At 29.9% G+C, this 8,826-nt stretch overlaps 1 non-coding gene across 1 annotated transcript; it reads left to right on the top strand.

Annotated features, from left to right (window-relative positions):
- Window positions 1-2,652: 2,652 nt before the first annotated feature.
- Window positions 2,653-2,734, top strand: TRNAS-AGA (transfer RNA serine (anticodon AGA)). The gene has a single exon. It is a non-coding gene; the product is annotated as a tRNA-Ser (tRNA).
- The last annotated feature ends 6,092 nt before the right edge of the window (window positions 2,735-8,826 follow it).

The following is an 8,826-nucleotide window of genomic DNA, read 5'->3' as shown; positions in this document are numbered from 1 at the left end:
TCTGTGCTCAGATTAGCTTTGATATCTGAGCAGACGTTGAGGGACATCAGCGCTGAGGCAAACGTCATTATCATGTTCTTCATCGCCTCATCCTCCATTGAAGATGTGTGAAATGTGACTTTGAGCTTTCAAATTTCGGTTTCTATTCGATCCGTCCGTTAGAAATTAAATGAAGGTATATTCGAGATCACAACATTGAGAGCTTCGTTTTATCATAAGTATTTCTTCGATCAGATATATTTTATTTTTCGGAGGTAGTTGGAATAAATCGTTTCTTTTTGGTTATGATGTTCTTGAACTAGTTCTTATCGTTTATTCTCAGTCGGATCGGAAAAAGAACGTCGTTCGGAATTGTTATGAATTTTCTTGTGATTTTCGAAAATGAGGCTTTGGAATAGTTTTGGATTTGAGTTGTTTTGATGATACTGAAGTTGAGTTGAATGAGATAATGTACCGCTGTCTGTGATTTTCGGATAGTCTATTTATAGTCGTTATGCCTCCGGTTTGAGTTTGGGATTTTCGATTGATTGTATTGTTGAACGTATTCGAATTGAGTCGTTGAAATGATATTGATTCGTTTACATCTCCGTACAGATTGGTTTGAAGGCCGATAGCTTGGAATTAAAGAGTTTGAAACTCGAGAGATTGAAGACGTAGTATTGTACTTCTTGACTATTTGATTTGAATTCGAATATCTTTTGAATCGAATTATCTTTTGATTGTTCAGGATTGGAACTTTCGATGAAATAGAGGTATAAGAAGACATTGGATGGAATAGGACGATTAACTCGAATTCGGATTGATTCGAGTGTCCTTGAGAAATCACATACTTGCATGTCTATGTGAACTACTTGATTTACATGATTGAATGTTTTAGTTTTCATATGCATTCATATTGAGCCGAACGTTTCGTTTCATTTGAATTATAAGATCTTGGGATTATAGTCGAGTGGCACTGGTAAGCGATTTACTACAGTGACCGATCAACTCTCTATTGAATGCTCCGGAGTCTAGAGGATTGATGTATACATCGTCCACCTCGAAAGGGGAAGTCGGTGTGATTGTTGTGATATTTCATCCTCGAGATCCCAACCAAAGAATCGAGGAACTGATTTACCTTTTGATTATCCGAATTGATAATCTAAACTTTTGAAGTCATGCATTCATTTACTCTCATTTTGAATATCTGGAAGTTGATGTATTTCATTTTGAAATGCCTATTTGTTATTGCATGTTTATCTCTTTTACTGGGAATATTATTCTCACCGGATTTATCCGGCTGTTGTTTTGTCTTTGTATGTGTGCTTGACAATAGGTGGGGAATGACCGAGTCAAAGATCGCATGACTAGTTGGGATGTGAAGATAGAGTGAGGACTTGGTGTTAGAAATTGATTATGTAATCGAACTTAGATTGTACTTGTATTGTATTGAATAAACTAGACCGAAGCATGTTCTACTAGATTGATTATTGTATAACTCTAGAACTACCTTGTATTAGATTATGCACGTTGATTGGAGTGAGTTGTGCATGTTGAGTTGATATTGTTTTGGAGATTGAGCACTAGAGCAAATTCTGGATTTTTTTTCAGAGTTGTTCTCGCTCGATCGGTTGATTTTTACCGATCGAGCGAGGATGCATGTAATGCTTTTTTTTTAGGCAAAGTTTTATCCGCTCGATCGGTGAAATTTTACCGATCGAGCGAGAGGTCCTGGAAAGCTTGGACAAGGATTTGCTCGCTCGATCGGTAAGACTTCACCGATCGAGCGAGGCCTGTAGCTGAGAAAATACATTTTTTTTATATGGTTCTTCTTTATTTCTTTGGACCTTTAATTACCGATGTATGATTGTATTTATTCGAGATTAGAGAATTAGAACCGAGGTCCTCACATATGTCATGCTTGAAATCCAAGTATGAGTTTTCTCAAATTAATATTAATATTAATATATATATATATACATATATATATATATATATATATTAAATGTTCGTATGATTAATCGGGCCCCACTTATTGAGCGACACCCAGATCGCTCACCCCTTACTTTCCTCCCAGATGATATCGAGGAACAAGTAGAAGAGAAAGGAACGTGACGTGTTTCGGAGACAGTGATGAAGAGATTTTTTCTAGATTTTGTAGTTATTATTCTTATTTTTAAGTTGTAAGACGTTTCCGCAAGTTTATCCATATTTGCGAATTTTGAGTTGCACAGAAGATTTATTTTGGAGTTTATTTATGAAATAGACTGGTTTTAATTAAATTCAATAATAAGAGGCTGATTGTTTTCGAATTTTATTTGAAAGCAACGTCGATGTCACCCGATCCCCGGAGCGGGGCGTGACAGATAAATTTCCAAACATTTTCCTATCCACATTCCGAATTTCTCCATGGTAAAATGAAAGAGGTTATCCACCCTCCCATTTTACTTCCGAGAAACACACACACTAATTTTATTATATACTATTTTTTTCAATCACAAATATATCAATTTTCCTTATCCAATCGACAAAATATTTTTTTTGAGATGGGATGATAATGTACAAAATATTGGATGATAATGTACAAAATATTTGTTTTGAAGTGCACCCACAATTCATATATTTTCATTCATTATGGTTTATATATTATCAAGCTTCACTCATAGAGCAAAAGTGGTCGTGCCGGAGTGGTTATCGGGCATGACTAGAAATCATGTGGGCTCTGCCCGCGCAGGTTCGAATCCTGCCGACCACGTTTTTTATAATAATCATTATTACTAACAATCATACATTTAAACTGCAATCACTATGAATAAGAATTTTAATTAAGAATGTACACGTTTTTTATAATAATAATTATTACTAACAATCATACATTTAAACTGCAATCACTATGAATAAGAATTTTAATTAAGAATGTATTTGATTAATTCATTTGAAATTTATGGTTTCCAAAGAAATCAATTATATAAACTGCAATCACTAAGAATATGAATTTTAATTAAGAATGTATTTGATTAATTCATTTGAAATTTATGATTTTCCATAGAAATCAATTATATATGTTTTATATGTTATTACCACGTTTCTTGTGAGATAATCTCAAAGACACGAATATACATGATCAAAAAGAATTTTCCTATAATATATTGCATGAATGTAAAAAAAAAAAAAAAAAAAAATTATACACAAGCAACGTGACATTGTCTTTCATCAAGGCATAATGCATAACTAGTCGTACCAGCTCACTCCTTGTGTATGTTCTTAAAACATTAATAATAATTTTTTTTGAAAAGAAAACATTAATAATAATTATTGTTGTTGTTTTTTTTTTTTTTTGAATCTATTATATTTATATTTCTAACATATTTAAATTTAAAACGGAGGCATGAAAAATGAGGAAAAGAATGGACATGATAAAGTTTAAGATAGTACTAGCATAATCGCACACGCGTTGCGTGTGTATAAAATAATGCAATATATTTAATATTGTATGTTATATATAAATATTATTTTTTTAAATAATATTTAAATTTATTTTTTAACATTTATAAAATAATATAAAAATAAATTTAATTTTTTTTTATCAATTTATCTTATCTACAATGTTTAGTTGAGAAAAATATGAAAATTTGAAATATAAAAATAAAAAAATAAAAATAAAATTATAATATTTATATTACATAAGGGGAATTTCGGCAATTTAAAAAATGGTGTCTAAGGGGAGATTCTTTATATATAGGAAGAGATAAAGATTTTTGTTTTTGTTTTTGTTTTTGTTTTTGTTTTTGTTTTTTTCCTCATGAAAGTATTTTACATATTTCATATTTGTCTTTACCAATGAGGGTCACACAAATACAAATTGTGATATACGCGAACAAGATAATTAAATTCAATGAGTTGAATTTAAGAATTATAAATTTAATATGATTAAATTTAATTATGAGATAATTTTAAGTTGACGAGAAAATTGTATAAAATATTTATTTTTTAAAATTTTCCATATTTAGAAAGTCTAAAAATGGAAACATCGATATGTGGATTTTAGTATCGAGTTCGACATGCTCGTCATGAAAATAATATATATTTTTTTTTAGATTACTACATTAAAGTTATGAAATATTTTGTGGAATGTTTTAATTAATTGGTTGATTAAAATAATATTAGATAGTATTTTAAATTAATTAAACTTCATAATATTTACCATATCAAACAAGATAAAGAAATTAAAATAGAATGATTTTATTTCTTATCTTGACGAGATATATATGAAAAAGATAATAAAATATTTGATTTGTTGAAATCAAATCACGATTATCTTATTAAATAACTAAAAATATGTTAATGATAATATGATTATCATTATAGTTATTATAATTATATATATGTGTGTGTATGCAATTATGGAAATGAGAGTAGCAGGCTTTCACAATTTGAGATTTGAGATTGAGATTGAGATTTCGTGAATTGAAAATTAAATTCTCTTGACCGAAACCCTTTTTTGAAAAATCAGAATTTGTTTTTTCGTGTTCTTCATATAATATATATACCTTTTCGATCGTGGTTTCATTACAGTATTAGATTTCTTGTTTGTAGAATTTGAATAATTGTCTAGTGTCAATTATTGATGATGGACCGGATTTTTGGCGGTTGCAACAAAGTCTACAGTTAGGTTAGAGTGAGACAAGAGAAGTATACATCCACAACCAAAGTTGTGAGGTAATCCCTATTCGTGCATTTAATTTATTTTATGCCGTAATAATTTATTAATCAAAGCCAATCGATGATTGTCTCCGAGATGATTAGATCGTGCAACATTAATCATCACGACCTGTAGCTCTATTTGACAAGCACTGCAATGTGACTTGTTTTCCGACTTTTTGAGGGTCATAAGGTGACAAGTTCGGTGTATATTGCAAATTTGATAGGAGTTTGTAATTGTATTTGGAAATTCAGTTGCTCACTTATATTAGTGGATGCACTATGTGTTCGTTACATGCAAATGACATATGACATATTGGAATGTACACAGTTATTGTAATCAACTGACATATGAGCTGAAAGGAACGTCATGCATGTCAACTGTAACTGAAGGTTCTTGTAGGCACTATTATTTTGTATCTAGAGGATAATGATGCGACGTTGCTAGGCTCTAATCACAATTCAGTTGGTTAAACCAAATGAGTTCGAACATCAATAATTAAAAGAGTTTAATTAACCAATGATGAAAATTAGCTTATGTCAACAAAATATTAAATAAGTTGAATCTAAAATCACAAAGAGTTGTCATCTCATGACTAGCATATACTTGAAGGTCACACAAATACTAAGTGTGACCTATCCAAACAAGATAATTAAATTAAATGAGTTGAATTTAAGAATTATAAATTTAATATGATTAAAGTTATAAACTTATAATATTGATTATGGGCTATTTTTAGTTGGCGCGAAATAGAATGAAATGTCTATTTTTGAGAAGTTTCCATATTTAAAAAGTCTGAAAATGGAATATGTGTATTAGGGCACCCGCATTGGTAGAGATTAATCTGTATTATACCACATTCCACCTCTTCAAAAAACGTGGGGTCCACATGCCACATACTCATTATATTAACACCTTCTTATTATTAATACACACTCACATTCATTTAATATCAACACTCATTATTTATGAGTCCCACTGTCCATTCATTATTAAATAAATAAATTTCTAATTTTGTTTACAATTTTAAAATTGTATATTTTTTGTTTTGATTAAAAAAAATAGTATATTTTAAAAATATGAATTAACCGTTGGGGCTCTAGATATTACTATTTAAATAAATTGTAATTATTTAAAATAACCTTTCGTGTTAAATATTTATTTTTAAAAAAAAATTAATGAAAGAGTTGTTATTTTTTACTTTACAAACGGATACATATATACATACTACATACATTTATATTGAAGTAACCAACACCTATTTTACTTTTCTCTTTTTTTTTTCTTTTTTTTTTACATTTTTTTATTAATTGCAAAATATGAAAAAGTGTGAATGAGACATAGCTTTCCTTTCATGAATTTTAATAATACATGCACCCACATTGGTGCAATAATATTAATAAGTGTTAATAATCACCTATTAATGCACCAATGTGAATGCTCTTATAGTAACGAGCTCAACGTGTCCGCCATAAAAATAAATTTGATTTATTTTTCTGGACTAGAATATGAAATTTATGAAGTAATTAATTGATAGACTGAAATACTATTTAGATAATATTTTAAATTAATTAAACTGTCATAGAATATACCATATTAAATAAGATAAATATAATAGAATGGAAGGATTTTATTTCTTATTTCGACGAGATATATATGAGAAGATAATAAAATATTTGATTTGTTGAAATAAAATATTATATTATTTAATAATTAATAATTAATGATAATATGATTATCATTATGTTTATTATAATTATTAATATATATGCATGCATGTAATTATCGAAATGAGAGTAGTAGACCTTCACAATTTGAGATTGAGATTTTGTGAATTGAGAATTAAATTCTCTTGACCGAACTCCTTTCTTGAGAAATCAGAATTTGTTTTTTCGTGTTCTTCATACAATTTATATACCGTTTCGATTGTTGTATCGTTATGGTATTAGATTTCTTGTTCATATAATTCGAATAGTTATCTATTGCCAATTATTCGTGATGCCAATTATTCGTGACAGATCCTTTTGGTGGTGGACTGGATTTTTGACGGTTGCAGCAAAGTGTACCGTCAACGTCAGAGTGGGACAAGACAGGAGTATCCCTATTCGTGCATTTAATTTATTTTATGCATGTTATTTTTAATGAATCAAAGCCGATCTAGGATTGTCTCCTAGAATCCCAATAGTGATATCAGAGCCAGATTGTGCTTTGATACCGCGTTCTATGTGTTTGATGATTAATTTTATTATATTAATTCCGTCAAAACTAATCGTGTATAAAAACTTTTAAGAAATTTTCAAATCCGTGCGATGGGGCTAAGAATTCCCTTGTGTCCCGGCGACCTTCCTGGTGTGGTCGTCGGGACTGTCTCGGTCGGTGCTGCAATTTTTTATGTTGGTCCAATTATTTTAAATTTTGAGCAAATTTTGATATTTTGTAAATCCGGATAAAATTTAGAAATTTAGAAATCATAAAATATTAATTTTTATTTATTAAGTGTAAATAGTGATTTTAAAAATTAATAAAAAATTGATTAATGAGAAATTAAATGAAATTTTTTATTGAATTTATTGATTTATCTTTGATTAATTATATGATTAAAAGTAAAATTATTGATTAATATATTGATTAGAAATTAATTTAAATTGTTTCATTTAATTTTTTAATATATTTTACAATAAATAATACGATTAGTGGAAACGATGGAATAAATTAATTGTTGTTATTTAAATTGCATGTGATGTAATTAATTTAATTTAATTTTTTAAATTATGTGATATTGTTGGGTTAAGCGTGCAAGGGTGAGAGTAGTACAAGGATGAGTGATCTCTTGGGAAGCTCTAGTACGTCAAGTTGTTGATGTTGCGTTGTTTGATCTGGTTGGCTAGGTGGACCGTAAAAGAGGGACATCAAATCTTAACGGAGATAGTCTCTTGGGGACCGACAGTAGGAAAATAATAAGACTGATCTTGAAAGGGATATGAGACAATATCAGCAGTAAGACACGCCCCTCCCTATAATCATAGGCTTAATTAACAACCTTACCCATCGGCGTTGCCACAAGTATAAAAAATAAAGTTGCGCCTTGACTAACATCTATATTTTTTGGCCTAGTGGTATGTACATGATCCTAACAGATATGATTGCAAGATGAATGATTACGGGTCTCGACCAATATGTTTAGGTGAATGTTTAGGTTTTAGTATTTCATCATAGTTGTGATTTTTTGTTAATGGACTTGCGAGCCTACTCCCTCTATTTTCTTACATATCTCTCCTAATGATGTATCATCATTATCCTGGTTGAATTATTAAAATGTAAATCATTTGAATTAGTGGGAGACTAAGTTTGAAGATGGAGCACCAAAAATCAAGACATGTATAATGAAGGCTTATATGTAATAAGATAGCTTCATACCTGCATGGCTGCATTACCCTAGACAGACCATCGATCCATGAGATGACTCACATGGATCACTTAAGAAAAGGCCGTAAGCATCCATATTTATTTTATTATTCATATGATGTACGATGAATGTTGTTTATATGTTTTATTTATATATATAACATTTCATGAATAAAACATAGTTGCATGAATAAGACAAACAAAAAAATTAACACATGATGAGATTTTTATTAAAATTATAATCCCTCAAATTTAAATATGATTTAAAATTAATAATCAAATCTAGAAATGGAAATACAAAAGAGTTTGTTATTTCATGCATTTCATCGACGGTCAATTACATGATGATGCTATTACTGGTTAGTGCAACATGCCACTGAAATTGGGGAGTGCTGATCATCATAAAGCTGTGATTATGGACTGACATATGATGTAAATAGAATGAGATGCTCATGACAATTCATCGTAAAATTGGGAACTCATGGGCCCGCTCATTGCTGTTTGATATCGATGGGGTGATTTGACACAAGATGAAATTAATCGTCATAAAATGGGGTTATGCAGATTGTGAGACGAAAAACTTGGGGATTACATATGATGTAATTTTTATCTACATTAGGGCTTGTTATAATCGGCTGGTGAATTTCGGGACTATAATGGGCTCATTGGACTCCAAGCTCACTAGAAAGTTTGACTTTCCGTTTTTCAAATAGAGAGTCAAGGAATTCGTTAAATTTAGT

Source organism: Henckelia pumila, chromosome 2 (genome assembly GCF_033568475.1).
Source record: "Henckelia pumila isolate YLH828 chromosome 2, ASM3356847v2, whole genome shotgun sequence".
In the NCBI taxonomy this organism is placed as follows: Eukaryota; Viridiplantae; Streptophyta; class Magnoliopsida; order Lamiales; family Gesneriaceae; genus Henckelia; species Henckelia pumila.
Note: the sequence above shows the minus strand (reverse complement) of the source record. Positions and strands in the feature narration are given on the sequence as shown.